At 40.7% G+C, this 21,622-nt stretch overlaps 1 protein-coding gene across 1 annotated transcript in view; it reads left to right on the plus strand.

Annotated features, from left to right (window-relative positions):
- PTPRN2 (protein tyrosine phosphatase receptor type N2) overlaps positions 1–21,622 on the plus strand; it is a 1,065,701-nt gene that overhangs the window by 842,084 nt on the left and 201,995 nt on the right. The gene's annotated exons all lie outside the window — the stretch shown is intronic.

The following is a 21,622-nucleotide window of genomic DNA, read 5'->3' on the forward strand; positions in this document are numbered from 1 at the left end:
TCCCACTAATCAAACTGCACCTTGCTGTTTTGTCAACATACATTAAAAAACAAAATTTTAATACTGACATTCCCATATTTGTATAGATTTTAAACTTCATATTTTGCACATTTTCATTTGCCTTCTTGTGTCTGCTGTTCTTGCTTGTGAGCTGACCAGATAAAGTGGATGGCAAAACCATGGTAGACTTTAAACCTTAAGGAAAGTGAGCAGTAAACAACTTAGAGGGGAAAGCAGAGGTTGGAAAAATGCATAGGAGAGCCAGAGTTACCATGAAAAATGGAAAATCTGTGCACTTCTGGTTTTTATAGAGAGGCTTTTAAAAACATTTCACTCTGGTGTTGTTGAGAGGTAGAGTTTATCTTACATTTTTGTTCTTAAACATTTATTTTGTCAGCTTTGGGAAAAAATATCAATTTTATTTTGAGAAGCTACTCATGAGGCAAACTTTGTTTTACTGTATATTTTCTATGGCTGTAATTAGAGACCAAACTTAGCAGAAACCTGCAGCCTGGTATTTGAAATTATTCGCCCAAGAATTTTTTTAAATGCTAATTGTATAAGAACTATAACATGCAAGCGTTATGTCCAAATCAAAACTATACCTGCAGAGAAAGCGAGGGGAACTAGATAGAAATGCTGCTCCAATAGTGGAAATGACTGTGGGTAATATTCAGTGCTAGTTTTACTCAGAATAGACCCATTGAAATTAATTGACATGAGTAATTTAAGTTCATCAATTTCAATTGGTGTACTCTGAGTAGGACTTATTAACTACTCCCCTATTTACATGACTTGATTTATCCCAAAGTTTCAAAATGCAAAATGGAAGAATTATGTGGGGAAAGTATCTGATTCGCATCTGTAAGCCAGTTCTTATGCACACCCATTTTAAATGGCACTAAGTTAATTTTTGACCACTTCAAAACAACAGTTTTTGAACTGAAAACTGAGCATCACAAATGTTTGATGAGGCCACCCTTCCCGGGAAGGGTGACTTCGCTTGTGCCTGCTTTTGGGACGGGCTCCCGCCTCAAAAGAAGCTTATTCAGATATAAATCAGTCAGAACATTTTTTTTTTTGACTGATGAAATTTCTCCCGGGCAGGGAGAAACGTAGAGATCAACCTCAAAAGCCTGTTTTTGTTGGGAGGACTGGATTTCATTAATTTATGAGATAAGGTCCAGCCAACAATGCCGGACGGACTTCCGAACAAGCTCTATCTGTTTAAGCGATACGTTTATCTTTTCTTTAAAGAGAGAACGGACTAACAGGCAAGCACCCTTCTTTCTATTATTTTTTTTACTTGGTTTAAATTGTTGCAGCAAAAGGAGATTTGTCAGATTGATCGGCTTTGGACAACTTCTGGGTGAGCTATAACTCTTCTCTGTTATTCGCGAAATTAACAGCTTATCTCTGTTTCTGTCGCAAAAAGCTGTCCTGGAAGTGCATTCTAAAGTTATAAACAGAAGAGGGATTTCTATTCCTGATTTCTATTCCGAAGAATATTATATTGTCTGGGACTATTCTCTTTTTGGTCTATTTTATTTTGACGAATCTGCTTCTTCACGACGCCACTAACTGTTTTGATGCTGGGAACTAAATTTGTTTTGCATTCTTGAACATAGAGAGATAAGGCAGATTGCTCTGTTTATACTGTGATGTCATCAAGCCTGGAATATTAACCCAATTGTTGCTGAAATAAGAAGTGGTTCTTCTTTATTTTTGTTTTGCTTTGTTTTCGTGGTTTTAAAAATGGCAATCAAGAAAGTGGCTGAGAATCTGGAAGTAACTATGTTCCAGAAAATAATGGATGAGATTGCGATAACGAAACAAACCCTGCGACAGGGTAGTAAGGAGCTGAAAATTGAACTGAGCAAAATGACGCAGGAGCTTAAAGAAATAGGGGATCCTGTGAGAGAGGAGAATGAGATCAGAGATGAGAAAAGAAAAAATAAAGGGAAGATACAAGCCCTGGAGATTGGAACAAACGTGGAATTGGAAAAAGATCTGGAGTTTATGGATTTTAGAAATAAAATCTACTGTTTGGAATTTAACGTTATCTCTGAAGAAATTAATGAAGATATTAGAGATAAAGTTATCAATGGCTTGGATAATCTTCTGGACTGGAATGATGTGATGGAGCTTGATATAGAGAAAATCTATGGAATTAACTGCAGCCATGTGACAATGGAAAAACTCTTAAGAGATGAGCCAGTGCATTTTGTAAAAAAGAAGAACACAGATATGACTTTACAACAGTATTTCAGCAACTTATTCAGAATGGATGGCAAGAAAATATTTGGGATAGAGGAAATTCCCATCAGACTCTTATTATATGACTATGGCTACAACAGCAAGATTATTATGGAATACTGATAATGGAAGATTGGACACTGAAATCACTGGACTTAACAGGACTATTGAAGATGGAAGATGGAACTAATAGGGATAATGGAATAATGGCTATTGAAATTATTGGACCTAACAGATTCTGATGAGATGGATTAATCGAAATGTTTATTTGGACTATGGTTATGACAATAAGATTATTATAATTATTAACGAGATGGATTAATTGACATGTTTATTTGGAGAAAATTTGATAGATATATTTCTTAAAGAATTGAAACCTCTCTTTGACTTTTTGTGGAAAGAATAAAGTAATGTTTATGAGATTTGATGATTAATTAAGATAACTACTGGAGGAAAGTGATTTTATAATATGATTTAAGAGACAGGATTGTTATATATTGTAGACCTATAACTGATTTGATATGTGACAAATGGGAAGTCAACATTTTATTTTTTTTTGTTTAATCATTTTTGTTTTGTTTTGTTTTTTGTCTTTGAATGTTTTATGATTTTGTTTTCTATGTTTTATGAAAATTTGAATAAAAATTATTGTAAAAAAAAAAAACACAAATGTTTGATGAGGCATCTGAGACTGCAGTGGGTTTGGTGGTTCTTCTCAGTCCCCACAGTAGCCTGACTAGAGAAGACGGTCATGGGAAGATGTAAAAGGAAAAAAGTACATAGTATATGTTTATTTAGTCATCATTAAACTGGAGGTTAATGGTCTAGACAGCCTGTGCTGGCTTATTGTTCAGGTAGTACTATTGAAAAATTGATAGTGCTCCAACCCAGTTATAAATGGGAGCAGTCTAATGGATTGTATTAGCAGCATAACCATTCAGATGTAGCCCTGGCTGAAGGGACTCTGGCTTAATAACTTTCTAATTGCAGCTGCTGTATAAGCTGGGACACTTAGCAGTCAACTGACAGGTTTACATTTCCTTATAGACTAGGTACTACTCTGTATATTAGCCCTGCACAAGAATTGCAAACAAAAATAATTAGCTTGCTTTTTAAGCCTTCCCAAATGGCTTAAATTAATGGCAGCATGGATCAACACCAAGCCTCGGTGTGAGCTTTTTAAACCTCCATTGATTTCCTCTTTTGCAGGGCAGCATGACTTTGGCTAAGAAACCCTGCTGATTGGACAGCTGTAAAGCTGACAAGTGAATGGAGCTTTAGGTGGTATTAGATTAGTTCCTTCGTATTCAAAAGCATACACTATAAAAAAAACCCCAGAAGGTGCCTGTTCTCCAGCCACAGCAAAAGTTCGCTAATATCATTTTTTCAGAGGGAAGGTGGGAGGGCAAATCCACCCTGGTTCTGTTCCCCAGAAATCTGGAGTCTTTATAAGGTGCATGCTGGACTTTCATGACAGATTATTCAGGACGGGAAATATGTCAGTCGGGATGCCATTTAGCATGGAAGAGTGGAATGCTCAGATTTCTAACCAGAAACTTATTCGGCTCTGTTGAGATTTCCTCATTCCCACCTGTGCCTGCACCAGCCCTTACTCCCTCCTGTGATGGCAGGTGTCAAGCCTACTGCCAATTGTTCTCATATCAGGGACTTTCTGGGAGTTGGAGCTTTGTAGATGGAGCTCCCTGAGCAACCTCCATGAGCCTCCAAAGCCCAAAAAGCCTTATTATTCTTGCTCCACTCCCACCTGTTTCCATGACCGGTCACTTATGCAACCTATACAGGTTATTCTTCCTATCTGTAGTCTTTGAGTGTGCATCAAAGCACAGCCTGTGCATTAATCCCAGATCCTGGTTTGTCTTGAAACTCATTTATTTCTGGACTTAACACTTGCTCCTGATTTTTTTCCTATCCTGCCTGCTTGAATTGAATGAGTGATTCTGTGTGTTTGTGTGTGCTGTGCGTATGTCCACATGTATATGTGTATTAGCCACACCCACCAATGGCATATGGCCCTTGAAGGGCTGAGTGACTATCGATGTGGCTGTTGGGCAGAAAGTGGTTAGCTACTCCTTGCTTACATGGAACAGACCTCTGCAAAATTATCTAAACTACAAGCTTGCAAAGACTTTCCACAAAGATGCATCAATCTGACCTTGTGAAGCCTTCAAATGCATAGCTGTGGCATCTTCACCAATCCTCCAAGGCACCAGCCCTACAAGAAAGCACATCCTTCTTCAGAGGTGCTCATCTGCAGAAAAGCACTAAACCCGCCCATGGTGTGACGTCCAGCTTCTCACCTCTCCTTCATTCTTGTTAGCAAGCCTAGGCTTCTATTTCCTAGTGATATATTATTTAGCCACTTTATTATTGAGTCAGAATCCCAGTCCACGTGGCATAAGGTCTGTAACAGCCCTGCTACCTAAGATGTCAGGGAATGAATCTGGAACTTTCTGCATACAGCACGTGTGCTCTGGCACTGAGCTACGCCCTGCATCTCCTAGCAGACACTTGCTTCTCACTTTGTAAAGTAGGATTTAGCCATTTGGAGTGTATTTCTGAGTTTCTGTCTCTGCCGCTGAGCTTTGTCAAGCAAAGCAAAACAATAAACTTGCTTCCAGTTTCAGTTGTCCCAGGAGCCTTTATCCAACAACACCCTGAAGGGGAACAAATGCTGTGATACATGTGAAGGTCAGTGACAAGTAAATGTCCTTGAAGGCTTTCTGCTCACATCTGTCTAATATGGCTGCTGCTAGTTAGTTTGTATTCCTGGCTGAGAGACAGACAGAGCTCTCCATGAATAAAATGAAATCCATCACAGGATAAAAAAAATCACTCCAGGGCAGAGGAATAGAATGAGGCCTGTGCAATGGTAGATTTAAGAGTGCCTCACACACAGCTATGACACTTGGACCACACTCCCTTATTGGACAGGATGCACAGATCAGTAGACATACAGGACCAATATACAAGCACATATCCCACCTCTGCTCTGGTTGTGAATTCACTCCATGCTGACTCGTAAAGTATATCCCACCTTTCTGGCTCCCCCACCCTACCCTGGCTCTCTTTTCTCAGACTAGGTGAAACCCTCCTGCAGGACTGTGTTTTAGAGCCTTGTCAGAGAGCTATATACGTGACCCTGTTTAATAAATCCATTATGTTACCCTTATCTGTGTGGACCCTGAATGAGACAGAATCATGGTAAGCCCACACCTAGAATATGGCATGTCGTAGAAAGCAGAGCTACCTCTGCAACATTTTACTTGTCCCATGTCTGTGATTATCAGGGGCAACCTTGATTTCAACCACATTTTTAAAGTTCTTTTTCACTTGTTACTTATTTTGCAATTGCAATTGCCCCTGATTCTGACTAAGTTTTCCTAAACAGTACCCATGTTTCTCTGTTACAGCCAAAGAGTTGCAAAGGCAACTGCCCTTTAGATATTTTCTATAGGCTATTTCTCATATTTGCTCTTTCCATGTTGTCAGATCTTGCATTATCCTGGCAGGAACTTTATGGAATAGGTACAGTATGATTACTTCACATGCCCACATTTTTGACCCTCTGAAGAGGGTAAGTGTCTTGACCACATATAGGAACCAGAGGCAGGTAACCTGGTTTTGTTGTTTGTTGTTGTTATGTGCCTCCAAGTCAACCATGACTTATGGTGACCCTATGAATCAGTGACCTCCAAGAGCATCTGTCATGAACCACCCTGTTCAGATCTTGTAAGTTCAGGTCTGTGGCTTCCTTTATGGAATCAATTCATCTCTTATTTGGCCTTCCTCTTTTTCTACTCCCTTCTGGTTTTCCAAGCATTATTATCTTTTCTAATGAATCATGTCTTCTCATTATATGTCCAAAGTATGATAACCTCAGTTTCATCATTTTAGCTTCTAGTGACAGTTCTGGTTTAATTTGTTCTAACACCCAATTATTTGTCTTTTTCGCAGTCCATGGTACGCACAAAGCTCTCCTCCAACACCACCTTTCAAATGAGTTTATTTTTTTCTTATCCGCTTTTTTCACTGTCCAACTTTCACATCCATACATAGAGATTGGGAATACCATGGTCTGAATGATCCTGACTTTAGTGTTCAGTGAAACATCTTTACATTTGAGGACCTTTTCTAGTTCTCTCATGGCGACCCTCCCCAGTCCTAGCCTTCTTCTGATTTCTTGACTATTGTCTCCATTTTGGTTAATGACTGTGCTGAGGTATTGATAATCCTTGACAAGTTCAATGTCCTCATTGTCAACTGTAAAGTTGTCAACCTGGAGATGACATATTTAGGCAGGTGAAGGGCACGGTCATTAGAGTTACAGGACCTTGGATAGCTCCAACAAGATATGGAGTTCAGTGGAGAACTTTTAGTCCTCCCATGTTCCACCCCCTTTCTGTAGAGTGGAGAGGCTTAATGAGGTAATCCTGTGGTCTATGCCTGCCTCTCTATTACCTCCTAGTCAGCTCCACCTTGGCATTGCCTGTGCTGGTGAGCAGGCACTGGATTACATGAGATGCCTGATGTAAAGATGAGTGGGGAATCCAGCTCAGGATGTACAATCTGTGGAGGTCCAAGTTTGGAAGTCCCTGGTACAGGGGCCTCCTGGTTGCATTTCTCTGATCCAAGTAATTTCTCCTTGTCCTTGTCAGAGTCCTGGCTACTGCTCTGGTAGGGTCATGACAGTCAGTGCTTATGTGGGAGATAAATATGTTACTTGCTTATCTCACATCAAAGGAACATGGGTTGGGGATCCACAATCCATGGGAAAGCTCTTCACTCTTGGACTGATACAGTGATCAGTTGTTTGCATATCTGAATCCCACTAAGTTCAACAGAATGTGCATACATGCAAACTAGGGGTTGTATTGCAGCAATGAAATTCCCAATATTATTGGTAGTAGTATTTAGATTTATATCCTGCCCTTTCTCTCAGTAGGAGCCCGGGGCAGCAAACGAAAGCACTAAAACACTTCAACACATCATAAAAACAGACTTTAAAATATGTTAAAACAAAACCACCATTAAAAACATATTAAAACAAAACATCTTTAAAAACATTTTTAAAGCCTTAAAAACATATATTTTTAAAAAAAGAAGGTTTAAAAACATATTAAAAAGAATTTCAACACAGATGCAGACTGGGATAAGGGCTGTACTTAAAAGGCTTGTTGAAAGAGGAAGGTGTCCAGTAGGTTCCGGAAAGATAACAGAGATGGTGCCTGTCTAATATTTAAGGGGAGGGAATTCCAAAGGGTAGGAGCCACTACACTAAAGGTCTATTTCCTATGTTGTGCAGAATGGACCTCTTGATAAGGTGGTATCTGCAGGAGACCCTCACCTGCAGAGCTCAGTGATCAACTGGGTTTATAAGGGATAAGACTGTCTTTCAGATATCCTGATCCTGAGCTGTATAGGGCTTTGTACACCAAAACTACAAACTTGAACTTAGGCTGGTAGCTAATAGGTAGCCAGTGCAATTCTTTCAGCAGTGTGGTGACATGTTGGCGATACCCTGCCCAAGTGAGCAGTCTCACTGCCGCATTTTGCACCAGCTGCAGCTTCTGGACCAACCTCAAAGGTAGCCCTTGAGTAGTTTCTTCATGTGTGAGATAATGACTCCACTATTGACTCCAACAGCAAGCAGTGACAATGGTGATGCCGTTATAAAAGCATGTGTAAATATTTTAACATTAAAATCTCAGTTTTTATGGTTTTTATTTATTTATTTTATTTATTTGTTAAATTTTTATACTGCCCCACTAGCATAGCTCTCTGGGCGGTGTACAACAGAAAGTATATACAATAAAATCACATAAATCGGTACAAAAACATATATATAAAAATCCACAAATCTAAAACCAAATTGAACATATTAAACTAAAATGCCTGAGCAAAGAGAAAGGTTTAACTTGGCATCGAAAAGATAGCAATGTCGGCGCCAAGCACACCTCAACAGGAAGACTATTCCACAATTCAGGGGCCACCACTGAGAAGGCCCTGGTTCTGGTAACCATCCTCCGAGCCTCTCTATAAGTCAGAACTCGGAGGAGGGCCTTCGATGTTGAACGTAGTGTACAGGCAGGTTCATATCGGGAGAGGCGTTCCAGGAGGTATTGTGGTCCCACACCGTATAAGGCTTTATAGGTTAAAACCAACACTTTGAATCTGGCCCAGAAACATATAGGTAGCCAGTGCAAGCGGGCCAGAACAGGTGTTATATGTTCGGACCGCCTGGTCCTCGTTATCAGCCTGGCCGCCGCATTTTGCACTAGCTGTATTTTCCGGACCGTCTTCAAAGGCAGCCCTACGTAGAGCGTTGTTTTTAGACCTCATGAACTGATCTTTGTCATATAAATTGCTGGTGCATTCTTTTTTTTAGCAGTGGAGTGGGAACAGCCATTTCTTAAGAAAAGCAACAAAAATATTACAGTATGAAATATTAATATTTGGATAGTATACAGCACCCAACACAATCTGGGAGTTAAATCAATTTTAAGTAGAAGCTGAAATCCAATTCTATTACAGTATAATTTTTTTAAAAAAGGAAAATTATAGAGTTGCATGAAGTCTGGTTTTATGTGTCCGTTTCATATTGCTTCAAATATGTTGAAACATCCAGTACATTTATGCTGACCATGTGTTTTAGCTGATTTGGTCATGAATGGTTATAACATCTATGAACTGTGCTTTGGGTATTGTGGTAGAATCTTAACTGTATTTCCTTCATTCATTTTGGAACTGGAAGCATTGGGGGGTGGAGGAAAAATCTATCTCAATATTTAAAATAATAATAATAACAGGGTCTTCAGACTTTTTGCATCTGCCCCAAATGAAACCTCCCCATCCAACACTCCCTTGCCCACAAAGTGCACTAAATGTGCATCACCTTGTCTTTGTTACTGCTACCTGCTTCGTGTTTAGTATACTTTACATTCCTGATGCTTTGCAAGAATTAGACAGCTGCATTTTCCTCCTTCTATTCTCACTTCTCAAGGAGTCTGGTAACACAACCATACTGGGAGATGCTAGCCAATTTTAGATGATTTACAAACAATAATCATGCTCCTGTGCGAAACTATTTTAATTGAATTCTTAAAAGGGGTGCTATCTCTACCAAAGGGTGGGAAGAGTTGTTGCTCATTGCATATGTTAATTTATTTCCAAATAAGCACTTCAAGATCTCCACCTAATAGCACTTAGCTTTTAAAAAAATGAAAACAAGAAAGAAAATATTTGGCCTCTATTTCCATCCTCTTGCAATATTATGGTCTGTAAATCCATGTAGCAAGGTTATGAGAAGATACTATAGATTACTTCAACCAAGTTATCCTTATCCAGATGGGATTGTAGTTGGCCAACGTAAACTGGTGGAAGACACTCCTTCTACATGGGTCAAGGTACCATGGTATTTTACATTTTACATTGCTGTGAAAATGTATATTCCAGTGATGTATGAAAGTTCATGTCCATTCATTTTCTTTATTACGCCAAGTATTTCTTGCTAAAAGGTTACTACTAGGGGGAATGCTGTGTAATTCCAATGGTTCCAATGGATAAGCCCAATCTCTCAATAAATGTTTTTGGTGCCCAAAAGCTATGGCCCAAAACTATACCACAATCATACCATTGTGTCATGGCAGCTCCTGGTACTATTTCTGCAGGGTTAGTCATTGCATTTATATCCAACCTTTTTTCCATCATGGAACTTAAGGCAGTATTCATGAGGTTCACTGCTGATCTCCCATCCAGCAAGTGAACAAAATCACCCAGTTTAGCATCAGCATGGTTGCTGCATCATATGCCTTTGGGCTATGCCTTGGAACCAGGCCAAATGATACTGCTGTGCTACATACACAGTGACTGACACATGCAGTCAAAGCAGGAGTGAAACACAATAACACATTTTTTCAGCAAAAGAAAATGATTCTGCTGTACAGTCAGAGCAGATTTCCAGGTCAGGAATCATGAGGAAAGGGATTGAAAATAAAACTGCCAATATTTTTATGCCAATACTTTATACAAAACTGTGGTGTGACCATACTTGGAACATTATAACCAGTTCTGGTCACTATGTCTCAAAAAAGGATACTGCAGAGCTGGAAAAGCTGTAGAAAGGGGAAACCAAAATTATCAGGGGGCTGAGGCAGCTCCTCTGCAAGGAAAGTTCACAAAAGGTGAGTAAGAGGGCACAGGGTAGAGGTGTCTAAAATTATGCTTGGTGTGGAAAAAATGGACAGGGGTATGTTTTCCTCCCTTTCTCATAATACTAGAATCTGAGGACATCCAGTGAAGTTGAATGGTGGGAGATTCAGGACAGCCAAAAAGAAGAACTTCACAAAATGCATCATGAAATGGAGTTCGCTGTCATAAGTTATGGTGATGGCCACACACTTAGATGGCTTTACAGCCATCTAATTCATGGAGGATATGGCTATCAATGGCTATTAGTCATGATGCCTATATGTTATCTCCACCATGCCTCTGAGTACCAGTTGCTGGAGAATATGAGTAGGGGGTGGGGGGATGCTATTGCCTTAACGTCCTCTATGTGGCCTTCTTGGAGGCATCAGGTTGACTTCTGTGAGAATCAGGATGCTGGACTATATAGACCTTGGGTTTGATCCAGCAGGGCTCTTCTTGCATAGTAAGCTGCCTTATAATGCATCAGACCATGGGGCCATCTAGCTCATTATTTTCTTGACTGGCATCAGCTTTCCAGAATTTCAGACAGGGGTCTCTCTTAGACCTACCTGGAAATGCTGGGGATCAAACCTGAAACCTTCTGCATGCAAAGCAGTTGCTCTATCACTAAGCTACAGTCGTTGCCTCCTTCTATTCTTATATTTAATGTTGCCAGTATAAAAAACTATGTGGTCTGCTGAGATAGGAAAGTCAATTTACTAGCAACTGCTTTTTGTACTTTATTGTACTTCCAGATATGACAATGATATCTTTGTATTTTCTTCATTTATGGCACAAATCTCATTTTATGTTTGTAATTCTTACTTAACTGTCCAACTGCATAAAATTTCATAATAAATCAAGACAACTATGGCTAGGCCCAAACTAAGTGTGATGCATAGTTGGATGTTATCTTGTACACACACATCCCAGCAACCAAAACAGGTTGGGAAGCGATTGGTTTGAGGAGAAGAACAGCAGGGGGGAGGGACTCTTTAAGTCTTTTCTCTCTGGCCTATTTTCAATCAAAATCACCCCTCAGATTGTTTTGTCACTGATGGGGGAAAAGCAGCAGTGAGGGACAATTTGAACAGAAAGCAGCTGAAGAAAAGGGTTAAACATTCCCTTCCCTCACTTGCTGTTCTTCTCTCAAACAGGCAGCATTCTAAGGCTGTTTTTGGTTTAAAACAGAAATGTCAGGAGAATACATATAAGTGCATGACATGTTTAGTTTGAACCTGATCGGCAGAAGGAGAGACAAGAAGTGTGTGACTGTGTGTGTGTGTGTGTGTGTGACTGAGTGAGAGAGAGAGAGAGAGAGAGAGAGAGCAGACAAGGGGGGAAGAAGCTCAAAAAAAGTGTTAATCGCATCTCAGAAGTTGCTAGGTAACAGCATCCTCCCTGCAGGATGCCTTTCTGCAAAGGCAGTTTTGATATGATGTAATGCCTCTGCTACAGATGATGTAATTATCTGTTTCTCTATTTGAGTGCATTACTTCCTGATCATTCGAAACTGGAAGAGAACAAGGGGGGGGATCTTTATTAAAGAATTGGGCCTTATATTTGAGTCTTGGATCACCAGGATGTGAGCTTTAGAACATGTTTTCAGTGCTAGGAATCAGTCCTGGAATAGATGAATAAATAAACTCCTCCTGAGCATGTGCAGAGTGCCACTGTCTCATCAGTGATTAACCACAAGCAAACACTAAAACATAAGGGGCATTATTTTAACAAATATAATAATTATCTTGCCAATTTTTTGAAGGAAACTGGCTGAAAGGGTATGACCTGACAAGTCTTGGAAATCTGGCACTAGAAACAAGACTGTGCTTTCAAGTTAGAGAGTAAACTTCACTGAACATCAGAGCTTGGAAAAGTTACTTTTCTGAACTACAACTTCCATCAGCTCCAGCCAGCATGGCCACTGGATTGGGCTGATGGGAGTTGTAGTTCAAAAAAGTAACTTTTCCAAGCTCTGCTGAACATACAGTGGGATTTAACTTCAAAGTAAACATGCATACAATTTCCTGATTCCTAAGTGAGCAGAGCAGAGAGGAAGCTGCCTCAGCTGGTTCAGAGGATATACAACTGAGCCAGCTCTCAGAAAATGAGCTAACAGAGCAAGTACACAGGGAGAGCTAACAGGAGCTTGGCAGTGGAGTTCATCAGGAGAGATCGAGGGGAAGGTCCCTAACAAAAAGTTGTTTTGTAGCACACATCATAGACCAGTGGAACTCTACTGTTAACTTTCAAGCAGCATAGGCTGTTCTAATAAAAATAGGAAGATAGAAATAAAAGGTAACAGTGATTATGGACAGAAAGTGGTGGTTACCTGCAAGGTGTGTGCAGTGTTTGTTTTTTTAAGAACACCATGGTGTACAGGTGCAACACGTGCAAGCTGGTTGAAGAAAAAGAGTCCTGTAGTAGCAAGTGGCCACACTCAAGGGTATAAGAGAAGATGAAGAGTTCATAGACAGAATGCTGGAATAAGAACAGCAAAGAGATGTACAGGAGGTGGAAGAACAACAAGTTGAAGCAGAAGAGGAGAGTGATGAGAGGAACAATGAAGTGGAGGAAACTCCATGGAAAAGGGTGACAGAAGCAGGAAAGCTACAAGACAGTCTACACCGGTGGAACTATGGAATTGCTTTCAGGTACTTGAGGATGAGACTGGAAGACAGCTTGCCGAGGAAGAATTACAGGACACCCGTGGGATAGTGAGTGAGAGACTGAAGCTCAGACAAACAGAGGCAATGAAACCACACCCTACAACAACACAGAGAGAAGTGCAGTAGTTGTGGGAGACTCCCTACTGCATGTGATTGAAACCCAAGTATGCCAAGAAGACCATGGATTCACCAGGTATGCTATCTCCCTGGAGGATGGATTAGAGATGTGACTGAAGGGTTGCCAACGCTCATAAAGCCCACTGACACGTATCCCCTTTTTTCATCCACATGGGAACGAATGATACTGCCAAACAGAGCTGAAAAGAAATCCTGTCAGACTTTGAAGCTCTGGGAAGGAAACTCAAGGACTCTGAGGCCCTGATAGTTTTCTCATCCATTTTCCAGTACTTAGAAGAGGAGTAGAAAGAGAAAGAAAAAGACTCCAGGTGAATGACTGGCTATGAAGGTGGTGCCAACATGAGATATTTGGATTTTGCTACCACAGGCTATACTTCCTGGAAGATGGACTGCTGGCAAATGATGGCTTGCCCCACGCAAGGATCAGGAAGAATGTGTTTGGCCATAGCAAGGAGAACTTTATCAGGACATTCCCCCTAGTAGTAACCTTTTATCAAGAAATACTTGGCATAATAAACAAAATGACTGGACATGAACTTTCATACATCACTGGAATATACATTTTCACAGCAATGTTCATATTTATGTATTATTTTCACTCATATAACTTTCTTATCATATTGTTAATGTATGTGTTGGACACTGCCTACATGACCCTAAAAGTTATCCACACCTTCTGCACTTCACTAAGGCAAAGGGATGTACAAAAGGCAAAAGGCATCTCCTGTTGACTATATCATATAGGAGGATTCATGCAGAAGGAGATGGTCCTGCAGGTATCAAAATGAAAGCATCATTTTGCCTACAGAAGCACATCCCTGGTCAATTATTCTGCCTGTAAAATACCATGGTACCTTGAACCATGTACAAGGAGTGTCTTCCACCAGCTTACACTGGCCAACTACAATCCCATCTGGATAGGGATAACTTGGTTGAAGTAATCTTATGTTCTCATAACCTCAAAATCAAAATGTTGCAATGTGCATTATGTGGGGTTGCCTTTGAAGACTATTTGGAAACTATTTGCAGCCATCTGATTGCTGATGATCAAGGTGAGGCAATCATATAACATCAAACCTGGCACAGCGGCACTGGCTGCCTGTACATTTCCAAGCCCAATTGAAAATGCTGATTTTGCCCTATAAATAGTTCAAGATCACTATATTTTGGGGGGTACTTCTCCCAGTATCAACCTACCCGGACCCTTTGGTCTTCATCTGAGGCTTTCCTCAGGATGCTTCCTCTGAGGGAGGTTTGGACACAGCAACAAGGGAGAGGGCCTTTTCAGCTGTAGCTCACTGTTTGTGCAGTGCTCTCCCCAGCGAGGTCTGTCTGACACCTTCATTGACATCCTTTCAGCACTAGGTCAAAGCTTATGTTCCCCAATCAAGGGGAAGACAAGGATGAAACTTTTGAAAAGCACCATGCCAATGTTTCAAGCTTCAGTTATTGCAATTACCCCCAATATATGTTGGGAGACAAATTTTGCCAAGCACAGCTCCTCCAAGAAATTCCTGACTTGTATTGCCAATAATTTTCTGCTGCTGAAAATGGAGGAAGGAACTAGAGGATCAGCTATCCTTGATTTGATTCTAACCAGTAGAGATGACTTAGTGGATGTTGTGGCAATTACAGGAACTCTTGGGGAAAGTGCCTGTGTTATACTTGAGTTCTTTATTTTAAAGGAAGTGAAAGCTGATTTTAATAAACTCAGAACAATGATAGGTAAAGTCCCATGGCAAGCAACCCTAAAGGAGTCCAAGATAGGTGGGAGTTTCTTAAAATAGAAATTCTGAAGGCACAATTGCAAACAATTCCAGCAAGCAAAATGGGTGAAGTGCCTCTGGAAGTGCTGGAATCAGAAGGCAAACCAGAAGGCCAAACTGGTAGAATAAGCCAGGAGTCAAGATGAAAAAGCAAGACTGTACACACTTGTAGCTCAAGCAAAGCAGCACTGACACAGAAAGACCTCTTGTATTCATTCCTGCCCAGCAGGAGCCAATGGCCAGCCTGGGAAGAATTCATCCAGATGCCTTTTCACTGAGGAGCAGTAGTGATGCTATTCAGCACATGAAGCAGTGGTCAGCATTTCATGACACCTGTCTAAAACCCTGGAGAGTTGTTGCCAGTCAGTGTAGACAATACTGAGATAGATGGAGAGAGGCAGTTCCATAGGTTCCTCAAGGTGGCAGTCTTATCTATAATAGAATTTTGCATAAGTTCAAAATTCAAGTATCAAAACCACTATTTTGAACTGAAGGTCATATCTTGAGTCCAACCTCCACCACCACAGAAACAGCAGAATGCTACCTACAGTTTAAGAAAGTTGGCTCACAACTATAATTGTAACACTGATTAGTGCTGCCAGGATGCAGTTTGGATATTCCCATTGTAATTTTATATTCAGTAAGGAAAAGTACACTGAAACAGCCAGGGTTTTTTCCCTCCTATTCTTTCCTGATTCCTTTTGTATCTCCCCCTCCGCCTGTTGTTGAGAGCAGACTCTATCTGCATTTCACACCAGGCAGTGGATAGCAAGGCAGATGAAAGGACCAAGGAAAGAAGTGGTAGGAAATGCAACACCTGGAGACTCAAGGTTTAATAACTGAATTATGGGAAGTATCATATGAGCATGAGCTTTTATGCTCAGGCTTAATTCCTTATGCCTGTACTAATTGCATCAGATGTGTCAATAGCAGATACCATTGGCCAGATGTGTGCTATAGTGCAGTTTCATTAGTGTTAAAGATGTTTCACATAAACATTAAGCCATGAGAAATATGTGTTATTGAAAAAAGCCTCACAGAGGATTTGATCAACCGTAAGGCCATTCTTTGTGTCCAGTAAGATCAGTAGCGATGTCTCCAGTGGTTTGCAGGATTCAACACATTCAAGATGATTACTAATCTGTGGCAGTGAAATAGTTACAACAGATTAGTCTCACAAAGCTGCTTGATTCTCTCTCCTCTCTATGCCCCTTTCACTTTCATTAACCTGGGATGGCCAGCAGGTGAAAGCAATTTATGCAAATCCTTTTCTCAATACCATAAAACATCTTACCTTTTGACAATAGGCAACCAAGCAGGTGACTAGACTCCAGACATGCACATTTTGTGGACCCAATTTAAAATCTGAGTCACTATTTTTTTAAAAAAGCATCAACAACCAAAGGCTTTTCTAAGGATAAGATAAGAGTGTAATCTTTCAGTCTGGTGCAAATGTTTTCAGACTTTGTGTTTCTAAAATCCACTTTGATTTAGCCTTGAACTTTAAAGCTGTTTTGTCTACTGAACCAGAAGACACCATCTGATGTGTGTAATAGTATTGTACAGTTTCACTCTCTCTTTTTCTGTTCTTTTGCTTTCCACAAGCAGGACTGTGTGTGTGGAAAGAAAAAGAACAGACAGAGAGCAGATGGAGTGATGATGGGCAAACAGACCAGGGGATGTGCAGGAAAACCCATAACGTTACCGTCTTCTGATGTGTTAGCTGTATCCATGGGTGAAAAAGTGGGATAGAAGTGAGATTTGGTAGATTAATACTGCCAGAATTGCCATTTGGAAGTTACTGCTGTCAGGGCCTGCATCAAGGGTAATCAAAGCCAGGCACCTGCTGAAGGGCCACACCCCAGCAGGGGGCCCAGTGGAGCTGCTCCTTTTCTTCACTATTGCAATCTTCGTGTTCATCTGTCTCTCGCTCTGGCCCAAACAACAGAGTGGTGACGAGGTGGAAGAGGAGATATTACTGCCTGCTTACTCATTGTCTCAAGCAAGCAGGTAATGGCAATGATAAGGCAGAGAAGCAGTTGGCAATAATGGCAGTGAGACAGGAACTCCCCTCGCCCCATGAAGACAAGGAGTGGGATCCTGACCATAGCAATAGTTTGCAACTGGCTATGATTTAAAAGAGCAGATTGGCTGAATTGAGAAGATTGATAGAAACAAGTTGGAGAGTAAAGTCTCCACTTTCCATAATTAAAAACAGAAGCATGTAAGCATTGTTGGGACAGCAGGGACACAGAATTCTAATGGAGTGGTGCCCCAGTCACCTTACTGGACCAGCCTCCACTGGGCTAGACTCACTGAAGGAGAGAGGTCCATTGAGGGTGTCTTGCTCAAAGACCCCTCAAAACCTATAGCCAGCACCACTGCTATCCACAATATGCTGAGGCAAAGACCTAGCAACCCTAGAAAGACCTAGTACCCCAACTATGCAGGCTTCACCACTGATCAATGCCAGAAGTCACAAGTGGATCCTTTAGCTAAAGAACTCTTTCTGGAGGGCATGAGGTTGGAGGAGAGCATCTATTGCAGCAGCAGCAGAGAAGGAGAAACTGGAAGGAATGCCTCTTCCTGCTTGTGCTGGACTTTCTTCCCTATTAAATAAAAGCATAATTTGCATAAAGTATTCTGATCCCCTAATTTGTGACTCTGTAATTTGCAGATACTGCCTTTTGTAGACTTAAATGAAGTAGACCAGCCAATGTGAAAAGGGTTCCATAAGGGTAGAGATATCACACACTGCAATATTTTGACTCCCCATCCATTTTGTAAACCTCATGTATTATCACCCCTATATGCTCACTCTAGATGATCCATCTAGTTCTTTTTTGCTGCAAACAAATCTTGCCTCACCTCCAAAGGTGATGGCCTGCTGATCACTTCCATTGCCAGTGCTTTCACTACTAGAGTTGGTAGTACAAAAATGATGCTGGGGGAAGGATGCACTCTTTTTTTTTGGTGTTGAAACCCCAGTATCAGAATAACTTTGTTGCTTTCTCACATAAGTTGTTGTTGTTGGCTTCACTCAGGGTTTGTCATTTCAGCACCTCCATCCCTACCAGCCCTACCTAGGGCATTGTTTAGTGGCTGAGAGACTGGCAGCATAATCCTATACATGTCTAATCAGAAGTAAGTCCCTCTATGTTTCATGGGGCTTACTCCCAGATAAGTGGGTATTGGATTGCAGCCTGAGAAGGTCTCAACTGATTTGAATCTCAGCCCTGCCATGAACTCACTGTTCTGCAAGCTACTGTCTCCCAGCCTCATCTACCTCTGCCCCCCCCACTGTCTTCTGCAATATAGTACTAGGGAATAATAATATTGCCTGACCTTTCAGGGTTGCTGTAAGGACGTTAACTATAAAATGCATGCTGTGCCATGCAAATTATAATTTCATGTGGAAATCTTATGTAGGGATTGTGCTCTTCAACTTTTTTGAAGTTGAATCTGTGGCTAGGAAGTGAATAGGACCTGGCAAGTATCTAGGATTCTGTTCATTGATCGTTCTGTAAACTAGATCCTACAGTTGTTAGGTCAAATTTGGCTCTTTTAGTCTTGATTTGTCCTATGGCTAGATTAATTACCATGATCTCCAAGAAAGCATAGATCACATTCTCATTGCTCTCATGAATTTTATTTTAAATGGAAATATTGTATGTATATGAAATGATTGTCCTCCTTGTGCCTATTATTTGATGCCATTTGGATGTCCAAGGACTTTGGCTGCCCACGAATCTATTTTTATGTGTTCGCCATGGCTTCTTTAGCCCAGAAAAAGTTGTGATGCACCAAAGCAAGAAATAGATTTTGGTATGCTTAAATGAAGGGGCAGAAAGATTTCACAAGGACCTGAATAATGAATGCATTTTATTTTTGTACTTAAGATTAGTTAGCATACCTAACTTTATAACTGTAGGTCAGAGGTTCATATCCCAGTTGTGCAAAGTTGATATTTTCAATCATCCAGTGTCTCAGCATGGTGTAGAAGGACAAAACAGGAGACTGAAAAATGAAACTGAGATTGGAATACAGCTGAAATGAATAAATGAACACTAGAATTTAAAGGTTTTATTTACATTTGGTTTTGAAAATAGGTTGGTGGAGGTGAATTGCAGCCACTTCAAGGAAAAATAATTGAAACCAGATGGAAACCACACCAAGTGATAGACAGACACTGGGATGAACTCGCTGCCACCTAGGACAAAAGCAGGGGCTGTTCTTTGGCCTCTTCTTACTGTAATTTGTTATCTTGAGGGCAGCAAAATTCTGGGTTTTGCTTTACACATTTGGAAAGTATGTTTATCATGAGATTGTAATATTTATAAATGGTCTCGCCACATAAAGGCAACTGATACATTAAAGGCATTAAATAATACATTCCTTTTGGTGGGTAAAATAATCTCACAAATAACCATTTATAACCTAGGATACAAGAGGTAATTAACAGCTGGCAGATGAATTAATAATTTGTGTTTTTCAGAATATTAATTATAGCAGGCCACTTGATCTGTGGAAAACACGTGTGCATATCATTTTGTTCATGCATTTGTTACATTTGTGTCTTGTCATTCCCCCAAGATGCACAAGACAGCATATATGAGGACTCCCCCATTTTATCCTCATAACAACCCTGTGAGGTAGGTTTAGACTGAGAGTGTGACTGGCCCAATAGGATGGCCATGTCATGAATCTAGCCAGGATCTGGACATGGAGTCAGAGTCTACAGCAGCACCAGATGGGAAGCCAGGTCAGGTTCAGGGCTCAGAGCTGACTGCTGAAGGTAGAGAGACCATTGAACCTGTGGATGTTGGACAGGAGCCTTCAGAGGAACCTCCTAGATCACTAAGGCCTGTAGGGTCAGAACCTGGACCATCATGGACACCTTCCCCTGAGGGACTAGATACCTCTCACTGCTCATCACCAGTCCAGCAGCACAGGGAGTGCACCAGAAGGGAGGCTATGGAACGGAGGAGTGCCTGTCTTCAGGCCAGAGGGTTGCCCTTTAAGGCTCTGGAGTTCTCTCAAGAGGATGGAGTCTGGAGAAGGTAGTCTGGAGACAAAAGCTTAAAAGGCCTCAGTTTGCTCCCAACCTTTATTGGAACAAGATGCTCACATGGTGCTGTCCATGGTCTGACCACATTTAACCAGCCCAGCTGCCTCTCCAGCTGTGTCAGTTTCTCCATGGGATCTGGCATCAGACCAGATCACATAAGGCCACATGTGTAGCAGGACAGTGCTCCTGTACCTTTAATTCTTTTTCAGAAGACAGTATTTCAGCAGGTGTAGCTTGCTTTTCTCCAAAACTATGACAGGTGCAAGAGCCCTGTCTTCTTTCGTATCTGGCCACCCTACTCAGAAACCTTCATGACAGATTTGAACAAGGTTGTCCCAAACCCAACATTCTGTCTACTGACAGCACAATCCTATTCATGTCAATTCAAAAGTAAGTCCCATTGAGTTTAATGTGACTTACTCCAGGTAAATATGCATAGGATTGTGACTTAATGGTGCAATTCTCTGCATGTTTACTCAGAGGTAATCCTCACTGTATTCAAATGTCACTTGTTCTAAAATAATATTATACCCCTGTTTCTGGACTCATCCTATGTAATATTATTGGATCCTATGTTAACAGCAACCTCAGGTAACCAATTGCCCCCAATGCTATCAACACACCTGCAAATTCAGTAGATGTTTGTGCCAAATGAAACTGTAAAATGATCTTTAAAATGCCAATTTCTGAAAGGTGTTTCAGGAGGAAGTAAATAGGCAAATATTTATTTACTGTATGCCAGGCTGTTATGTTAATGTTTTTTTTATCTGCTTAAATTCCTGCTTTCCACTTCCAGCTACTAATAGTTTGGGGGTAGGGGAAATACATAAAAGGAATGTCAGATTCTAATATCACCCCAGCATGAATAAGAAAAGTAATTTAGCTTTGAGGAGATGGTGACATCTAATTTTAAAGTCAATCTCTCAATGGCATTTCTGAAATCGGCATCTTTGTGTGGTATTTTTAGGCTGACAAATCCTTTCTTCAAAGATGATTGTGTCACATCTGCCCTCTCAGGAACAGTTCCATAGACCTTAGGTTTTTTTTTTAAAAAAAGGGTATGTAATGTGTAACTAGATTAATGATAGGAATGAGTACCACGAAATAGAAGTGTAGGTGTCATCTACTGCTGCTTTACAGAGGGAGAAGGAAAATCTCCAGATCATGCTTTTTGTGATTGATAGGTGACAAGAGACTGGGCATTTGAGACTTGCCCAATAGCAACAAAATATTAAGGATGTAATAAATGCTTTTAAAAAAACCTGTTAAAAATAAGGCTCTGGCTCATGATGAATGCTGGCAGTGTGGACAGTTAGAACCTTCACTGAAATGGATGCAGTTGGGGCTTTTTGTCAAAAGATTAGTGTTTGTACTGAGAGTGAGTGCAGTAGCCCAAGATCCTCTTATGATCACACTGCACATAAAGGTGTGAGGAAGGGAATAACGTCTGAGCACCCACAAAGTGAATCAATGGTAGGTTTGGGATTTGAATCAAGGTTTCCAACACCTAATGGAAA

This window comes from Rhineura floridana, chromosome 10, assembly GCF_030035675.1.
Source record: "Rhineura floridana isolate rRhiFlo1 chromosome 10, rRhiFlo1.hap2, whole genome shotgun sequence".
Classification (NCBI taxonomy): Eukaryota; Metazoa; Chordata; class Lepidosauria; order Squamata; family Rhineuridae; genus Rhineura; species Rhineura floridana.